The sequence below is a fragment of the Gopherus evgoodei genome, chromosome 9 (genome assembly GCF_007399415.2).
Source record: "Gopherus evgoodei ecotype Sinaloan lineage chromosome 9, rGopEvg1_v1.p, whole genome shotgun sequence".
Taxonomy (NCBI): Eukaryota; Metazoa; Chordata; order Testudines; family Testudinidae; genus Gopherus; species Gopherus evgoodei.
The window spans coordinates 100,301,209-100,321,415 of NC_044330.1; the positions used below are offsets into that span (position 1 = coordinate 100,301,209).

General features: G+C 42.1%; 1 long non-coding RNA gene across 1 annotated transcript; it reads left to right on the plus strand.

Moving 5' to 3' along the window:
- Positions 1-4,681: 4,681 nt before the first annotated feature.
- Positions 4,682-18,931, plus strand: LOC115657435. The gene is made up of 3 exons (XR_004001973.1): positions 4,682-4,694; positions 12,796-12,798; positions 18,820-18,931. It is a non-coding gene; the product is annotated as an uncharacterized LOC115657435 (long non-coding RNA).
- Positions 18,932-20,207: the final 1,276 nt, after the last annotated feature.

Here is a 20,207-nt window from a genome sequence, read left to right on the forward strand (position 1 = left end):
ATCCCTCAAGGTAGCCCCCAAATTCAGCACATGTATTATAACTTATGATTTAATTCTGAATGCCCTATTGTCAAGGGGAGTGTGTGTGTGTGTGGGGGGGGGGGTTCACGCAAGCTTGGGTCTATTTCATGTTGCTCACAGTGCTTTAAATCATTTTTGCTGTGTGATTTACACCATTCTAATATAGTACAGGGGGTGGAGGAGGTGTATGTGGAGGTGTGACTCAGGTTCATATCATTCATTTACAAACTGTAGTAAGTGAAGCTCAGTACTACTTCTGTATACTAGGGATTCTGGGCCTCCCTGTTCATATGGAAAGGTGAGAGAAGCCAATTTTTTATTGGAATTTTTCCAGTCCAAATGAGTTTCTTTAGTATAGAATTTGCTTGTGTGAGGTACTGGTTGCATGACAGATGGCATGCTCTGCACGCCATAAAGCAGTTTTGGCAACAATGACCATTTTCACAATGTGCACTTTGCCAATTAGTGCGATTGGCAGTTTTCCTGTACATCACTTTTTTTTTTCAATGCTTTGCAGATTGTACTGTTTGCGCCAGTTTTCATCTCATTCCCCTCCATAAATATCAACACTCAGGTTTTGTATCCTTTTAGGATCCATTTAAAGGAAAGCTGTCGGACATGTTCCTGTTCAATTCCCGTAGCTGAGAACAGTGCTGGTTTTATCTAGTTTAGGGACAGGCTCGACAATTTGTCATATTATCAAGAATCTGCTTTAGTATCATACCTATATTAGTGAGGTAGAGGAATATGCTATAGCTGCAGAGAGAGACCAAGATCATGTTAGTTATCTCATTGAAGGATATGCCATTCTATGGAACTTATTTTCTCATTACAGTTGCAAGGAAGTTTGTCAGTTAGATCGAGATTGAGTTTAGGCCCAAAATTATAATATTGAATATAGGCCTAATGTTCATCATATCGTCTTTAGCTGTTGAACATTTTGACCTTCATGTATAAGAACCAAGAGTCCAGAAATTTTTAATCCACTTGGACACTTTGGGTTAGATGCATAAAGGAATTTAGGCTCAAACACTAGATGAAAGCACCTAAGTCCCTATTTTCAACATCACTGTGATCCCCCCAAACCCCTGCTTGACTGCTGCCTAATCCTGGAGGTGCCTGAACTCACTTAGTACCCAAGTTTTTTGCTCTAAAAGATTTTTAAGTTTCTGCTTCTGGGTATGCACGTTACTGCATCACTCTAGGCACTGGATGCCAATTTCACACTTAAGCCCCAGTGCAATCCTCAAACCATGGAAGCTAGGTGCTCCTCTGCCTATTTTCCCTATCAGTGCCAATCTGGTAGGTTCTAGATGTTCTGAGCATACCTAACTACACAAAATGGTGGCGGGGGGAGCAGGAAAGGCACCTTCCAACATAACCACTAGCCCAGGGGTTAGGGTACTCACACAGAATACGCGAGACCTGGTTCAATTCCCCCCCTCCACCTGATAAGGTATTTGAAGGGGGCTCCCCTCTGCCTCAGTTGAGTGTTCTAACTATTGGGCGATACAGGGATTATTTTTCTCTGCCCACTTAATATTTAAAGTGGAATGGCTTCAGCACAACAGATGGAGAAAACCCCTGTAACGAGGCATGCACCATCCATGCCCTCTGATGCCCAGAAACTTCTCAGACTCTCTAGTTAGTGGCACCTAGATGTCCTTTATTTATATCCCCACCACTAATTCCAATACAATCTTGTGCAGCTATGTATTTGCAGTGGTTTCTTGTCCTTTCCCATAGGGCTAGAGAGGAACAGAGATCTCCCTCAAGCATACCGGGCTCAGCTAACCCAATCCTCTTCCTCCTTCCTTTCTGTGTCTTCTTTTACAGTCCTCAGCTGATAGCTAATTTTTCATCATCCCAGTCTGATCAGCTAGTTAGTCACATATCTCCCTGAATGAGCCTTCTCCAAGGGAACAAATGGGTGCCTGAGTGATCCAGAGGGCTGGTTCATTTCTTAGCTTCCAGCACTCTGTCACAGAATCACATCAAAATATCTCATCACCCATTACAGGAATCTGGTCTCCAGGCCCACTAAGACCCAGACCACCATGGTACAATCATTAATAGTTAAAAATTAGTAAATGATTAATATATGCTTTAGCAGATGTATTGTGTTAGAATCCAGCTGGTTACAAGGTAGCTTATGACTATTTATAATAGCTTGAACTGATTTGCTTATAACCATCTCTAGTAGCTACTACTCATGTCTGTATATGCTGGCTGATAACATCTATTAATTTTTTATCTCTGTAACAGGATCAGCACCCACCTTTTATGCGCACTCCCGGGTGTGTCCGTGTTCTTTTAGTTCTGGTGACCCCTTCCAGTGGTTCACAGGCAGTTTTTTGAGTCACACACACACTAGCTGCAAGTGAACCAGATCAGACCCCTTCCAGGGTATACAGTCCAACAGGACCTGTCTCGCTAGCCCTCCCCAGGCTCAGTCTTTAAGTATTCCTGGCCCTGGTATGGGACCATACCCCCAGGGCCTCCTCCATGGAGACACTATCATTCTGCAACCCTCTCAGGGCTCAGCCCCCAATCAGTCCTAGCAACCACCCAGAAGCTCTCTTGCTCCCTGCCAGCAGACTGTCTGTAGTCCTGCTGCTCTGCAAGCCAGGCACTCAATCCTTCCTTCTCCAGCTCCAAGCAGCAACTAACTAGTGCTTTGTGCAGCAGATCCTTTTATATGGTCCTCCTGGCCTCTGAGTGGCCATTCCAGTAGCCCCTCTGATTGGTTGCTTCTTTGCAACCACTCTAGGCCACTTGGAGGACCTCTCTATTGCTCCTTTTCTTGGGATAGATGTGGCAGAACCCTGAGGCCTCCAGCAGAGGGCCTTTGAGCCTTGTCCACTCCATCACAATCTCTCTGTATCCTTTTTATCAATGGATCTTTAATATAAAGTGTGATGATATCTTTTTCGCATAGGGTTTTCTTCATATTATTAACATCCCCTCCCCCCCCAATTCATACATCTTAAGCTGTAGTCCCAAGAGAATGGAAATTTTGCAGAACTGTTGAATAATTGACTCACTCTTGTGGACCAATGGCAGGCCTAGGAGATGAGGAATTTCTTGTTAATTGGGTACAACCCTTAATTATTTGAGGGGCAGTTTGCTGCATCTCCTGTTGGCCCTTTCAGTAGCAATCAGCATATTGTAGTTATGGGCTTGATACAGGACTTACAGGGTGAATTTCAATCACCTGTGTACTGCAGGAGTTCAGAATGGATGATCTAATTGTGCCTTCTGACCCTGAAGTCTATGAATTGATCAATCAATTTTCTTTTAACTTGGGAGTTTAGTGATTGTAGAAATGTATGACTGTCCCTCCCTGTCAGTCTTCAAGGGAGACCACAGATCCTCGCTGTCATGCACTTAGAACGGTAATCTGTAAAAGGGGGGAAATTTGCTGTCACTAGGGCTCTGGCCTTCTTGTCTGGGCCAAGCATTAATCTGTTGGCCTGGGCTCCTGGACTATTCACTACTCTGCCCTGCCTGAGAGCCAGAGCCCTCATGCTGTTGGAGTGTTCCACCCTACTTGAGGCCTTTTGTGGGCTTTTACCCTATATTATACCGATTTCACAGAGGAGACCAGAGTTTCTCAGGTTGGAGATCCTGATCCCAGAGGGAGTTGCAAGGGGGGGTCACAAGCTTATTTTAGAGAGCATTGTGGGTATAGCCACCCTTACTTCTGCACTGCCTTCAGAGCTAGGCGGCTGGAGAGCTGCAGCTGTTGGCCAAGCATCTAGCTCTGAAGGCAGCGTCCTGCCAGAAGAAGTAGGGGTGGCAATGCCAGACCATGCTACCCTTACTTCTGCGCTGCTGCCTGCAGAGGTGGGTGGCTGGAGAATGCTGGCTGCTGACTGAGGGCCCAGGAAGTAAGGGTGGCAATACCATACCATGGCATCCTTCTTTCTGTGCTGCTGCTGGCGGCAGCTCTGCTTCAGAGCTAGGCTCCTAGTCAGCAGCCACCACTCTCCAGCTGCCTAGCTCTGGAGTAAGGGTAGCAGAAGTAAGGGTAGCAATACCACAACTCCTCCTCCAATAACCTTGTGACCGCTCCCCAACTCCTTTTTAGGTCAGGACCTCTACAATTACAACACTGTGAAATTTGAGATTTAAATAGCTGAAATCATGAAATTTACTATTTTTAAAATCCTATGACTGTGAAATTGACAAAAATTAGCCCTGAATTTGGTAGAGCCCTACCTATAAGGCACTGTCCCTGGACTTTATTAAGTGTACCTTCCAAAGACAATTTCCCTGACCAACACAGGCTCCAAAGGGCCAGAGGCCTGGTTCAGAGGCCTTTCACTTAGACTCAGAAGCTAAAGACTAAAAGTATCTTGCCATTGCATTGGTGTAAGGGAACCAGCTCAGCCTTTGAGGGGAAAATAAAGAAAAGCACAGAATCTGGTATTTTAAATTTGAAGATGTTTTAAATAAATGAAAATAAGAATTGAATTTTTCATAATGTTGCACAGCAAGTCTCTAAATATGATGATCACGGGTTGAATTAGTCAGTGATCTGCCAGTCTCTGGTACTCTAATACAGTGGTTCTCAAACTGGAGCCACCGCTTGTTCAGGGAAAGATCCTGGTGGGCTGGGCCAGTTTGTTTACCTGCCATGTCCACAGGTTCAGCTGATCACGGCTTCCACTGTCCGCGGTTCACTGCTCCAGGCCAATGGGGGCTGCAAGAAAGGCGGCCAGCATGTCTCTCGGCCTGCGCCGCTTCCCACAGCTCCCATTGGCCTGGAGCCGAGATCAGCTGAACCTGAAGACACGGCAGCTAAAAAACCATCCCATCCCCCATTCTGTAAGTATGACCTAGATTTTTTTTGTTCCTAGATGTGTACATTTACATTTTGCCATACTAAAGTGCATATTGTTCACTTGTGCCGAGCTTATCAAGAATTCCAGATTGCTCTGAATCAGTGACCTGTCCTCTTCATTATTTACCAATCCCCCAATATCTGTGTCATCTGCAGACTTTATCAGTAATGATTTTATTTTCTTGTAGATCATTGATGAAAACATTAAAAGGCATAGAACCAAGAACTGTTCCCTGCAGGACCTTACTAGAAACGTGCGTACTCTGCAGTTCCTCATTTTGAGACCTATCAGCCATTTTTTAATCCATTTAATATGTGTCATGTTAATTGTAGATAGTTCTAGTTTAATCAAAATATCAGACACCTTAAAGAAATCTGAGTATATTACATCAGCACTATTACCTTTATCAACTACATTTATATTCTCAGCAGTAAAAAAGATACCAGATTAGTTTGACATATTTTCCATAAACCCATGTTGGTTTTCATACATTATATTACCCACTCCATTATTTTCCCTGGGATTAATGTCAGATTTACACACCTATAATTGCCTGGATTATCCCATTTCCCCCCTTTTAAATATTGGTACAATATTAGCTCAGATACTAAGCCCACCACAGCATCCTTTGTGACCTTGGGCAAGTAAATCACACTTCCTCAGTTCCCCATCTGTAAAATGGGAATAATGGCACTGTGCTACCTGACAGGAGTATTGTAAGGATAAATACATTAAAGACTGTGAGGTGCTCAGATACTATGTTGTTGATGGGAACTATATAAGTACCACAAATTGATAGCTCTCCTTCCTGATGCACCAAGAACTGGGCTGCTTGCTTGGTGATGCAAGGCAGAGATTCCCTAGGCTTTCTCGCTCTCTTCTCCATCCAAAGCTTAGCTGAGGGCAAGCCCTTATTCTGGCCCTCTTCTCCCTATTAATATTTAACAGGTCTACTCTTCTATTTTGATGACTCATCCCTGCTTATGCAGCCACAAAGGTAATGGTGCTTTGGAATAAAAAGCCAAGTATTCCCCTGTCAGTCTTTCACTAACGTTACTGTGATAAAATGAATGAATCTAGGTTTCTGTTCTGGAAAGGTCAAATAAACAGTGGGGTTTTTTTTGTTTTTGTTTTTTAACAGAGCTGATTTGATCTGCATTGTCCCCACTCTTTTGAGGAAGCTTGGACAGCCTGAACAATATGACAAGGAAGCAAGTGCTTTCTGCATTTCAACCTCCATCACTTTGTTGAAATCAAAAAACATTTTGTCATGATGACATTGTCCAGTAGCGCTGCCTGTCTTCACTGTCATTTTGAGTCTTCTCTCTCTTTGTGCCTATTGACTATAAATCATTGTCAGGGCTTACCATATGCAGCATGCATCAGGGAACATAAGCTGCTGATTGCTAAACTCTTTTTCCCCCCACATTCTACCTGAAGGGCTATTGTCTCCTGACTATAGTTTAGTAAAATATTTTCTTGTCAGCAAAAAATTACTCTTCCCTCAGTGTAAGCAGAAGATGAGGTTGCTTTGTGTCATATTTATTATATTAGAGGACTTATGCTGTATTCATCTTGGAAAATCTATTGCTCAGTGAGCTTTCTGTAATATAATAGTATTTGATGCAAAATGAGTTTCAGACAACTACTCTAAAATTGTGAAATGGGAAAAAATAAAAGCTGTCAATAAATGGAGCAACACACTGTAGCTGCCTAGCAGGGGTCCTGCTGAAGCAGTGGGGAGCTGCTCCTCACTCATATCCTCCTAGTGGTGGGGTCCAGCCACATTCTTCCGCCTATGAAAGGTGGAGCACTCTACTGCTTGGCAGAGGTTCTGCTGAAAAGTTCCCTTCACAACATTTTCACAAGCTGCTCTTTTCTGTAACCTTGTACATCTGCCACTCCCCCATGGCTCTCACCACAGACACTTCTGTAGTGTAGCATCCTTCCTCCCCACCGGCTCCATTTCCCTTCCTTTTTTACTGGCACCCCTCTACAGTCCCCTACATATTTCTCTTCCCTCTCCAACTTGATCTCCTCACTCCTCCCACCATCACAAATCCAGACCCCACATACACACCTTCCCCTGCATCCTCCCTCTCACCTCTAGTGATGTTTGCCCCAACCTGGCCCTCCCACCATCCTCACCCTTTCCATCTCCCACACTCAACCCCTTCATCACATATGCCCCTCTCATGACATCATTGCTAACTTCATGCCCATCCCTCTTCTTTCCCCCTTGCCCTCTCTTGCTGTCTCTGGAATGCTGACTCTGTCTCTAATAAAAATCACAGCCATCTACAACCTCTTCATATCTCACTACTGACTCTCAAAGAGACCTGGTCCCCTTCACCTGACGCTGCCTCTGCACCTCTACTCTCTTACAGAGGCATCTCCTTCTCTTGCCTTCTGCCCAGGATCAGACTACAGTTGAGGTGTAGGGCATCTCTTCTCCCATTCCTGCCACTTCGAACCCCACTGCTCCTAATAATAATCCTATTTTCAATTACATGGTCAGGAAAAAAAAACCCAAGGATATTAAGAACACTAATTAATTAGGTTATGGAACAGCATTGTAGGATAACTGGCTTGTAAGATTATTGTACACATTTTACAGAATGGTTAATCGAGACACTGAGATATTAAGTGATATTAAGTGTCTGATCCTAAACCAGCTGGGAGTCTTTTGATTGACTTCAGTGGGTTTTGAATTAACTCCTAAATGACTTTCCTCAAGTCATGTAGAGGGTCAATGGTTGAGTTGGGAATAGATCCCAGGAAACTTCCAGTGCCCTTCCTCAGCCAGTAGAAACTTTGCCAACTTAAAAATTATCTTTGAGTAATATGAACATATGAAATATGTCTGCTCCTTATGATATATCATTTCCTATATGCACAATAAGAAAAGTCATTGCTATTTTTAAATTGAAGTTACTTTTTAGTGTTTAATTAAACTTCTAGTGTTCTAATCATAAATTATTTTTAACTGCTCCACTGTGTGTCCACCTCTGTCAAAAGATGTGTCAAGTGTGAATTCTGCAAGCTTATTAGATTTGTGCTATCATGATAATTGATTCTTGTGAGCTGGATTTGGCAATGTGACATTTCTCAGTATGCCCACCATGAATAACTGTCTTGTGAAAGCTGTAGCAATGATGAATATTGTGTAATAAATTATTGTATGATTTGCTTTAACTCTGATTAATTTAAAGAGATTGAATGTTCCTTGGGCTGAAATATGATTTCACCGAAGGAGAACTTGTCCTTATTATTATGTTTATTTCATTGTATTTGTAGTGGTCAGAGACTAGGACCCATTGCACTAAGTACTGTACATACGTAATGTAATAGCAGTCCCTGCTCCAAAGAGCTCCCAATCTAGGGCCCCAAACCAAGAAGGCACATGCTTAGCTAGAAGCATGCAAAAAGTCTCATTGACTTCAATGGAGCTGCTCACATGCTTAAAGTTAGGCTCAAAGTACCATGCTGAATTAGGGCCTCTAATGCAGGGGTTCTCAAAGTTCATTGCACTGCCACCCCCTCTGACAACAAAAATTACTATATGGCCCCAGAAGGGGGACTGAAACCCAGGGTGGGGTCTAAAGCTTGAGCCTCTCTGCCCTGGGTGGGGTCCAAAACCTGAGCCTCGCCCCCCCCCCCAGGCAGAGAAGGGGTCAAAGCCTAAGGCCAAGGGACCTGTAACCTGATCCCCACTGCCCAGGGTGGTGGGGCTTAGGCTTTGGCCCCAGCAAGTCTAAGCCAGCCCTAGCCACCCCATTAATATGAAGTTGTGACCCACTTTAGGGTCCCGACTCACAGTTTGAGAACCGCTGCTCTAATGTCTAGACCTCTGTGTATTTCAAAACCACTAACCATGAGAACTATTTTGATTGTGGTTAATCACCTGTTTAGGAGCACCTTTGAAAGCCATTATCAGCATCATTAAAAGGAGCAGGCCAATGGGTTCAGAATTACTGGTAGCTTCAACCACCACAGAAGTATCCTTCTGAATGAAAGCACTATAGAACTATTAGTGCCATGGGGATGCCATTGTTCTCCATCCTGTGCTGACACTAGAAGAGAGGAGAGTAAATGGGACGGAGGAGAGTTTGAGGATATGGGGCTTAGAGGCTAAGTTGTTCTTGCTAATGACTTTCCTTTTAAAGCATTATAATATATAAAAGGTCTCTCTTTTTTACTCTGTGCTTCGCTAAATTATTGCTTCACTCCTGCATTCCACTGGGCCATGTATTTGTTGTGCTTGTGCTGGACTTTTTGAGATTATGCATAGAAATTATGTAATCATTTTGGTTTTTTCTAGTGGGTTTCATCTGTTAGGAAGCTAAACCTGCATTCCACACTCTCTTCCTGCTAGTCCATCTCACTAATGCTGTCTCTATTGATTACTCTGTGTTGTTTAAGTACCTTAAGTAAGAAGCAGGTATTTCTTCCACTCTCTGCTTCTGGTTTGAATCTTACCTCTCTCGTTGTCTGTTTATGAACGGCGTCTTTACATTGTCTCTTTTTTTGCTTTGATATTGAATCTCCCAAGTCTTAACAACTTTTCAGTGGGAAGTCTCTCATAGTTAGTTTCAGCTTTTCAGACCCAGAGAACATTTCTCTGCAGCTTCCTTGGCTGGCTCTCTGACACATCTATCTATCATTCCATCTGCTTCTCTTGACTCTCTCTCTCTCTCTGCTTCTAGCCACACTCACTTCCAACTACTGAATATTTTAGATATTGAGGTTCTTTTGAGCAGAAAACTGATTGTGCCCCATGTTTGTGACTCCAATACTCTTTAATTCAGACCTTTACACCACTTTCAAGAATCGAAATCATTGTTATCCTTGACCCTGAATTCTTTTCATCCTCCATTTCCCTTCTTTGTACATGTGCCTGTTGCCTTCTTTAGAACATAGCCAGAAATCAGTCCTGAAACAAGTAGCAGTTCTTTGAGGCACCTGGACCTCTGCCCTGGATTGAGAAGAATTAGAAAATCAAACTAGAGCATGATAAATTTCCCTTCAGGGCAGATCCCTGTTCCACTCCCTGGGGTTAACTTATCAAAAGAGCTTTTCAAGTGGAATGATTCTTGCCAGAGCTGCTACTCCAGTGCCTCATACTTTGAAGTGCATGTGCATGGACACCAAAATAGCAGTAACAGCACTTCACTGAACCTGCTCAGCAGGCACAACAGAACCTTGAGTGACATTCAAAAGATACCTACAATTAACATGAGTTAGGGTGCTCCACCTACAATGTTAACTTACAGCCTATCCAGAAGGCATTGAAGTCAATGGAAAGACGGGGACAGGTGAGCAAACCCCACAGGTAAGTGGGGAACAAGACCTGGGAGATGGGTTGGAAACAGGAGGGAGCACGGGCTATAATGGCAGAGAGAAAGGAGGGCCAGGGCAAAGCTGGGAGGCAAGATCAAACTAGTATCTTAGATGCCTATATACAAATGCAAGAAGTATGAGTAATAGGCAGGAAGAACTGGAAGTGCTAATAAATAAATACAACTATGACATTGTTGGCATTACTGAAACTTGGTGGGATAATACACACGACTGGAATGTTGGTGTGGATGGGTATAGTTTGCTCAGGAAGGATAGACAGGGGAAAAAGGAAGGAGGTGTTGCCTTATATATTAAAAATGTACACACTTGGACTGAGGTGGAGATGGACATAGGAGACGGAAGTGTGGAGAGTCTCTGGGTTAGGCTAAAAGGGGTAAAAAGCACAGGGGATGTCGTGCTGGGAGTCTACTACAGGCCACCTAATCAGGTGGAAGAGATGGATGAGGCTTTTTTCAAACAACTAACAAAATCATCCAAAGCCCAAGATTTTGTGGTGATGGGGGACTTCAACTGTCCAGATATATGTTGGGAAAATAACACCGCGGGGCACAGACTATCCAATAAGTTCCTGAACTGCATTGCAGACAACTTTTTATTTCAGAAAGTTGAAAAAGCTACTGGGGGGAAGCTGTTCTAGACTTGATTTTAACAAATAGGGAGGAACTTGTTGAGAATTTGAAAGTAGAAGGAAGCTTGGGTGAAAGTGATCATGAAATCATAGAATTTGCAATTCTAAGGAAGGGTAGAAGGGAGTACAGCAAAATAGAGACAATGGATTTCAGGAAGGCGGATTTTGGTAAGCTCAGAGAGCTGATAGGTAAGGTCCCATGGGAATCAAGACTGAGGGGAAAAACAACTGAAGAGAGTTGGCAGTTTTTCAAAGGGACGCTATTAAGGGCCCAAAAGCAAGCTATTCCGATGGTTAGGAAAGATAGAAAATGTGGCAAAAGACCACCTTGGCTTAACCACGAGATCTTGCGTGACCTACAAAACAAAAAGGCATCATATAAAAAATGGAAACTAGGTCAGATCACAAAGGACAAATATAGGCAAATAACACAGGAATGCAGAGGCAGGATTAGAAAGGCAAAGGCACAAAATGAGCTCAAACTAGCTATGAGAATAAAGGGAAACAAGAAGACTTTTTATCAATACATTAGAAGCAAGAGGAAGACCAAGGACAGGGTAAGCCCACTGCTCAGTGAGGAGGGGGAAACAGTAACGGGAGACTTGGAAATGGCAGAGATGCTTAATGACTTCTTTGTTTCGGTCTTCACTGAGAAGTCTGAAGGAATGTCTAGTATAGTGAATGCTTACAGGAAGAGGGTAGGTTTAGAAGATAAAATAAAAAAAAGAGCAAGTAAAAAATCACTTAGAAAAGTTAGATGCCTGCAAGTCACCAGGGCCTGATGAAATGCATCCTAGAATACTCAAGGAGTTAATAGAAGAGGTATCTGAGCCTCTAGCTATTATCTTTGGGAAATCATGGGAGACGGGGGAGATTCCAGAGGACTGGAAGGGGGCAAATGTGGTGCCCATCTATAAAAAGGGAAATAAAAACAACCCAGGAAACTACAGACCAGTTAGTTTAACTTCTGTGCCAGGGAAGATAATGGAACAGGTAATTAAAGAAATCTTCTGCAAACACTTGGAAGGTGGTAAGGTGATAGGGAATAGCCAGCATGGATTTGTAAAGAACAAATCATGTCAAACTAATCTGATAACATTCTTTGATAGGATAACGAGCCTTGTGGATAAGGGAGAAGCGGGGGATGTGATATACCCAGACTTTAGTAAGGCATTTGATACGGTCTCGCATGATATTCTTATAGATAAACTAGGAAAGTATAGATACTTGATAGAACAAGAAGCAATGGGCTTAAACTGCAGCAAGGGAGATTTAGGTTGGACATTAGGAAAAAGTTCCTAACTGTCAGGGTAGTTAAACACTGGAATAGATTGCCTAGGGAAGTTGTGGAATCTCCATCTCTGGAGATATTTAAGAGTAGGTTAGATAAATGTCTATTAGGGATGGTTTAGACAGTATTTGGTCCTGCCATGAGGGCAGGGGACTGGACTCGATGATCTCTCGAGGTCCCTTCCAGTCCTAGAGTCTATGAGTCTATGAGTCTATAGCCATTGATTTCACAGGGCTTAGAGTCAGTCTGATAGTCGCTGCTGATTGCAATCATTATATTTTTGAGGGGAAAACCTAAGCTGAACCTCATGAGAACATGTCAATATGAAAAGTTTGGTTAGCTTTCTCCATCTTTCTTGTGTTACATGCATCTCTCTTTTTACTCATTCTGGGTGAGGCTTCAAGAGGAAGGACTGTGCTGAAATACTGCAGTGTGAGGGGATGTTTCCTAGCCTAAAGTGGAATAGGATGGAGATTTCATGACAACCTCTTGTGACATGTTTTACACTAATTTTTGCATATTTTAGGTAAGGTCCATAATAAATATAACTACTGAAACTACTGGGGTTCACTTATAACTTGCGTTAGTCTCTGCCTTTCTTGACTATGACCTTTCCATGCATGCATCTGATACTTCCAGAGCTAGAGCTGGTCAAAAGACCCGGGGAGGGGGGTGAAATATAAACTCTTTGAAAATTTTTCCCAATTTTTCACTAGAAGATTTCCATCCGGAGCCCTGACTGGGTTGAGAGCTTGCAGGAGAACCCACTTCTGAATTTTTGCTTGACACCGTCATCACAGTTCAGGGCAACTAAGCCTGTATTCCCCATCGATGGCCCAGCAAGTGCACCCACCTTAGACTTCCTGCTCTCTCTTGGCTGGAGACCTGCATCCAGGGCCGGCACTTCCATTGAGGCGAACTAGGCAATCGCCTAGGGCGCCAGGATTTTCAAGGGGCGGCATTTTGCCGGCGGGGGCGGCAGGCGGCTCCAGTGGACCTGCCGAAGTCGTGCCTGTGGACGGTCCGCTGGTCCCGCACGGCTCCGGCGGACCTCCCGCAGACACGGCTGTGGCAGCTCCACTGGAGCCGCGGACCAACGGACCCTCCACAGAAATGGCTGCGGCAGCTCCACCGGAGCCGCGGGAGCAGCGAAATGGCCGTGCGCCTAGGGCGCAAGAAACTCTAGCGCTGGTCCTGCCTGCATCTCTCTCTCTCTCCCTTCTGAGAGGAGTATTTCCAGGCTGAGTAGTTGCCTGAATATACTGTGACCTCTCTAGCAAAAGACAAACTGCCTAAGTTCATCTATTTCATTGCTGTTAGGATCCAAAGGTGCAGGTCTAGAACCAAGGCTTGGGTGGGTCCTTAGCTCTCTGATGCTTACTTGTCGTCACCAAGGGAAAGCAGCAAAGCAACCTCTTGCTACATCTGGAAGTCAACAGCACATTCTCCATTGGCGTATCCAAGGCCTGTGGCTGCCTGATTTGCTCACACCTCCTTAGACCAGGAGATGAGTTGGATGGGCTTTCTAAGCAATTATGAAGACTTCCTGCTGATGCCACTATGCACCCTGCTCTTGCCTTCCTCACACATTCTGTATCTAACTCTATTCCTCATCTGCTCCTCTCCTAGCTCCCACTGTGCTCCTGCTCCATGCCTGATCCTGGCATCTCTATGATTCCTGCCCTTTCATCTTGCTCCTGACCATTGGCTACCAGTCCTGGCTCTGGCTCAATCCTTGGCCCTGACCTTTGGTACCTTACCCCAGCTCCAATCCTCAGCTTCAATTCTTGACTCTTTCTTTGCCCCTTGACTATAGCACTGACCCCTGCTTCCATTTCCCTACCTGGACACCTGCTCTGCCCACAGGGAAGACTATGTCCTGTTCTTATCAGTTGTCTCTCTGAGACAGCACACGCTGTAATTGCCACCACAGAGCACATTTATTCTTAAGGTGAAAGAATATTATCAAAAAACAAACAAACAACCACAAAAAACCTATACTCATGCTAATAAGCTTATCCTAGGTCGCCCCCTCTCTCCAACAAGGGCTATGGTTGGTGATTAGTCCTTCAAACCACAAACAATGGGTTTATCCATGGTCACAAGTTCATCACAACTTGAACTCAGAACCAGCCCACTCATGCATCTGAAACACCCCCTCCCCATCCTGTTTGGGTCTCTGAAGGAACTATGACTAGGTAATCAGCTAAACAATGTGTATCTACTCAAGATGCAGCTTCAAAAGGATGGATCCAGAGGTGGGTCATTTGCATTCCTCTCCTGTTTGTCTAGCACATCATTTCAAAGAGTTATATGAAGTGCATAGCACATCCTAGGGCAGTGGTTCTCAAACTGGGGCCGAAGCTTGTGTAAGGAAAGCCTCTTGCGGGCCAGGCCAGTTTGTTTACTTGCCGGGTCCACAGTTACGGCCCCAGTTTGAGAGCCACTTTCTTACGGTTTACATTAGCTATGTCTGCACCTTAAAATAGCTACATACAATAAAGCTTAAATATTTGCATCTTTAATGCAATAAATTCCTAAAATACTTAAACCTTAATTAATAAAGTTTAACCTTACTAAAGGTTTAACTAGGATATTGTCATATCTGTCTCAAGACTTTCTTCCTATTGGAGGATGGAAATGCCAGAAGAGAAAATAAACCCTGCCCAAGTATGAACCAGTATTTTGGCCCATATGTTCCACTAATCCAACCTGCCACTGGCCTTACCGGGTGTTATGTATGTTATGAAAAGACCTTGGCCCTAATTATATTGGGAAATATGCCACTGTTTATTGCATGTCGCAGAGGGAAGTAGATGTTCTCAAGTTTTGTCAAAAACCAAATCCAAGAAAACTCTGAGAACCTTTTGTGCATGTGAACAATGTCAAAGCATCATTCTCGCACATTGATCAGAAGACATAATTAAACTTTTGGAAATCTGCACTTTAGCACAGTGGGACATGCTTACATAGAAGAGAGTACTCAAGGCTCAAATGTCCACCATAAATACTCAGGGTTGGCAAATTTCGCCATATTTGTCTTTTTTGGTTTTTGTTTTGGCTCCTGGAGACAACTTACAATGTGGGAAGAATCTCCACTTTCATTGACGGTGGGGGTGGAGGAGGAAGTGTCTAGCCTTCCTGGTTATAGAGAAAAGTTTGAAAATGTGACCTGAATGCAGTCAAGAAGACCAGAAAGCAGATAAAAGTACCCAGAATTTGTCCACTATTATTTCAAATTAAAGTCACTGAGTAAAGCTCCTCCCCTTCTCTATTTCTGCCACTTACCTTCATCCCTTGAAATGCTCACTTGTAATGACCTTATCTCCTTGAAGCATTTCAGTCATTCCCATGGCATTTAAATTAACTTTGATTTGGGAAATGTATATAGCATTTTAAAAATAGCAAATCCATATGCAAATTAAGTACAATGTAGCAATGCATCCGTGGTATTATGTATTGTTGATATGGAATCTGTCCTGCTTACTAAATCAATGAAAGACAAAAAACCTTGCTAGTATCATATTCTTAACATAATATGTGTATTTTAACTGGTGGGCTCAATCCTGCCTACTTTGAAATGTTAATGGTAAAACTATAACTTGACTCTAGTGGGAGCAGGACTGGGCCTATGAACTTTAGCGCTGTTAACTCTCTGATCTGTGGTTGCTTTAATTTTTTCCAGAGGCCAGTTCAGCCTCCGGGACTTAAGAAAAGGTGACTCAGAGTCACTTTTGCCTGCTTCCCCACTATATATCTGAGTTGAGCAGAATATTCAGCACAAAGCCTTTGAGTTGCAGTAATTTGTCTTTTGTAAATATTGTTGCCAGAATTGTTAAAGACTCCACTAGTTTTGAAGTGGATGCTTCATTTCATATATATTATACAGCCTTGATATTTTATTCATGTGAATTCATATGCTTTTTCTTTATGAAGACTTTAGGTGCACATTAACAAAACTCTTTCCAGCATTCTGAGCTAAGAGGAGAAAACATTATCTAAAAGTTGTATTTGTTCTGGTAGAGGTACAATTGCTAATTTTTGGAGCTCTAGTCAACAGAGCTCTTCTGTGTCCCTTCTATAAACAAAAGCTTATTGAACAGACTTCTTGATAGCAATACACTCTTACTACAGTGCACAGGCATAAGCGACATGTAGAGCCAAAGGAAAATTGGCTCACAATACCTGGGTACAAACTATGAGACCAATCTTGCTTCCTTTGAAGCTAATAGAAATTTTACTTCTGAATTCAGTGGAATTAGGTTCTCTAGGAATTTTTGTTGACTTATCCATCATTTTAGTGTTCATTTCTGATTAAATGTTAATATGAAGCAACATAGACAGAAGTAGGATGTATTGCAGGAGGCATTACTCTACTTTGAGAGTCACTGAATAGCACGATTGTAGATGCTTTTGCTAGACCTATTAGTCTTTAGGCATAACAGTTACATTTTGTAAAAATGCTTTTTGTCAGTTGTGATGCCTTTAGAAAAATATTTAGCTGCTGAGCACATCAGCAGAGAAGTTTGTTCTGCCTTAATCTCTCAGTCTAATTACCAGTTATACCCAAAGCAAAAGGAAAAGAATTAAATGATGCTAAAGCATGACAAATTGTGCTTCAAACACAGTCCAGAATGGCTGTGAATGTTCAGACTTTGGCTGTGAACAATTGTATTTCAACTCACCTGTCAGATTTTAATTCAAACTTTGTTTCACTACAATTAGTGGAATGAAAGTTTAAAAAAAATGTACTGGAACGATCATTGATAGACCTGTAGGAGCTCATAAACCTTCCCAGAGATACAGTCAAATGAGAGAGAGATTGTAGTAAAAATGAAATGCATTCCCAGACAAGTGAAATAAAAATGTATTTGGGGTTAATTATGAGTGAGCCCAGGTGTTGTACATTGATTAAAAAATGCTGATTTTTCCTTCAGCACAAAATGATAACATTAAATTTCTCTGCAAAATACCTAAAATATTGGCACTGGCAATAAATATAAACCTGACAGCTTTTTTTCATAAAGCTATGTTTGGACAAGTCATTATAGCAAATGACAAAAGAATAGCAGATATAAATTTTTCTTTAGATTTTTTCTATTTAATATTGAATGTTAAGATAAATCTCTGTCTTCTCCTTAGTTTTTTTATGGAGTGAGAATTTCCTTCTAGGAGACAAAGTCAAAGATTTACCACATGATGACTTTTTAAAAATAGTGCACTTTGTAGATGCAAAAGACTCCATCATTACAGACAAGTATCACCTTGTATTAGTCAATTATTAGTCAAGTATTAATTATGTGATTCATTAAAGTTATGAATGTTTTCTACTCAAGTGTGTTCAGTATAACATAGTAAATTGTTTAGTTTTAAATGACAATTTAATAACAGTCTTTTCCAACTGGCTGAATTCACAGTCCCTGTGTTATTACTACAAATGTTTATATATTTCTACCACACTAATAGGAGATAAATATTATCTAAGTAGCATATTATTTATACAAATGAGGAGCCACATTTGCCATGGATTCTGATTAATGCTCTGTAGTCCTGCCACAGCACCCAGCCATAGAGACATTTCCCCCTTGGCAATTGCTTTGTAAAGCTGTTACATGGCACGTGTACATTAACTGTGAATGTGTAACTCACAAAGTGTATGCTGTACGCCTCTCTAGTATCCGGCTCCCTAGAGGCTAACCGTGTACTGCTGCTATTAGCTCATGGAGTTATTCTGCTAGCTCAGTTAGGGAAGGTCTGTGCTTCAGAAATTTTGTGTTCATATCTCATTGGTGACTAGAGCTGTGCAAATAACTGATTTTCTTTTTGTTTTGGTTGCCAAACCAAAAAAATAAAAATTGCAGAAAAGAATTGTTTCAGGTTGAATAAAACTTTGTATCATTTTGGGTTATCTTTAAACTTTTTTTTAATTTGAAAAATCAGAATGTTTTGTTCTGAAAATGTTGAAACATAGTATTTCAATATTTTTAAATGTTTATTTAACTCACAAAACAATTTGGTGAATCTGAATCTGCATTTTTCTTTGAAAAATCTGAAAAAAAAATGTGCCTTTCCCTACTGATGATCCCAGCCTGGGTCTTTGCACAAGCTTCTGAGTAGAGATCTGATCCATGGTCCACTAAATTCATCATAAACAAATGCCATTGATTTCAATGGGTGTTGGATCAGACCCAGTGACTGGAGTGTAACCAACATCCAAGAGGAAAGCAATTCATCTCCTTGACTAAAGAGCTTGCTCTCCACTTCCTGGCTAGCTTGGCAACTCACCACAACACAGGAGGATTCCTTTGTACTTTTCTTGGCCTGGGGAACAGGTCGGACACTATTCATGTGAAACGTGCCTACTCAAAAACATTAGAATTTGAGTCGAATGAAGAGATCCACTTCCTAACTGAACAGGTCTTGCTCTCTCAGATGGTTGCCCAAGGCTCTTTTAGGTGGTATGTTCAGTTGCTCTGAATGCCTACCAGCATCCCTGTGAGAATGATCTTCAATTTTGACTCAATGAAAGCAGAAAGGAAAAGACCCTAAAAACACAATGGCTGGATAGTGTCAGAAAGCTGTCGCACACAAGCATCTCACCTTGTAACATGCCAGATTTGGCACAGGACAGAACATTATGGATGCACATGTTGGCCTCTATGCTGTCTAAGGGCTCATCTACATTACCTTCTGGATTGACAGGCAGAGATCGATCCAGTGAGGGTTGATTTATCGCATCTCGTCTAGACGTGATAAATTGACTGCTGAGCACTCTCCCTTTGACTCCGGTACTCCACCAGGGCAAGAGGCGCAGGCACAGCCTATGGGAGAATGTCAGCCATCAACTTTCCACAGTGTAGACACCATGGTAAGTAGATCTAAGTACATTGACTTCAGCTACATTATTCATGCAGCTGAAGTTGTGTAATTTAGGTCAATATCTGCCCCTCAACCCCCAGTGTAGACCAGGCCTTAGTGACAGCATGAGCACTGACCTAACTTCTGGGGAACAAGCCAAACTTTTTTCTAAATTAATACCTTTTAAAATAACACTTTAGTCAATGTCCATTTAAAATATATAAATTTTTAAATGACATCCCTTTTCTTGTTTCCATTCGTCTTCTTTTGTATGGCATTAGTGGAACAGTGAAAGCAACAGTGTGACTACAGTTGGATCTTCAAGTCTCTCATCCAGTCCAGAGAAGAGGAGGTAACCCTGTGAATGGCTCTGGCACCTCCAAGACAAGCATGAATTGGGCATGATGCGTCTGACAGTTCGTAGCCTGCTACAGTCACAATTCGGTGATTCCCTGACTTTCCATCTATGGAGTAATATGTGCATCTTCCATGCCAGTGCAGATATGATTTAGAACTGTTGCATCTGGACCCTGAGGAAGAGAATCCTGGTACTTGGACAGTTGGGTTGTTGATTAGATATTTTTTTGTCTGGTACAACAGCAGCCGCTCAAACTTCAGACTCTCGTTTCTATTATGTCCCTCTCAGAAACTCAGATTTGTATATATAATTTTCTCCTCCTTTGTTTTCTACTTTGTCGCATTTTTCTATCTCTCCATCTGCAAACTTTATTGAGAAGTGCATAATTTATAATTCAGTTCCTTCTGAGTATTAGGACCTTTCTAAGTTATTGCTGATGGAAAATTAATTGTATTTTTGTCTTACACTAATTGGCAGATTATTGTTATGGTCCCTGTTAATTGGTTCACAAGATTTGTAAGAAATTATTAGTTTATTCTGTTTCTCTTTTCTTTCTTCTGTGAATTCAGAGTTTGTGTAAGATGCTGGATTGACATCTTTGCAGGCTTTTTCTCATCCACAGAGAAAATTCAACATGGGAAGCAATCATGCAAACATCCCCTTTCAATGTGTTAGTTCAGAACAGGAGACATGACCTCTGTTATTGGTGCCTCTGATAGTGTTGCAAAGTTGGTTGCCAATTAGGTCCTGATCCAGCGAGCACTTAAGCACATTTTGGACTTTAAGCATGTGAGTAGCCTATTGATTTCATTGACTTTTCCCATGTGCTTAAAGTTAAATATG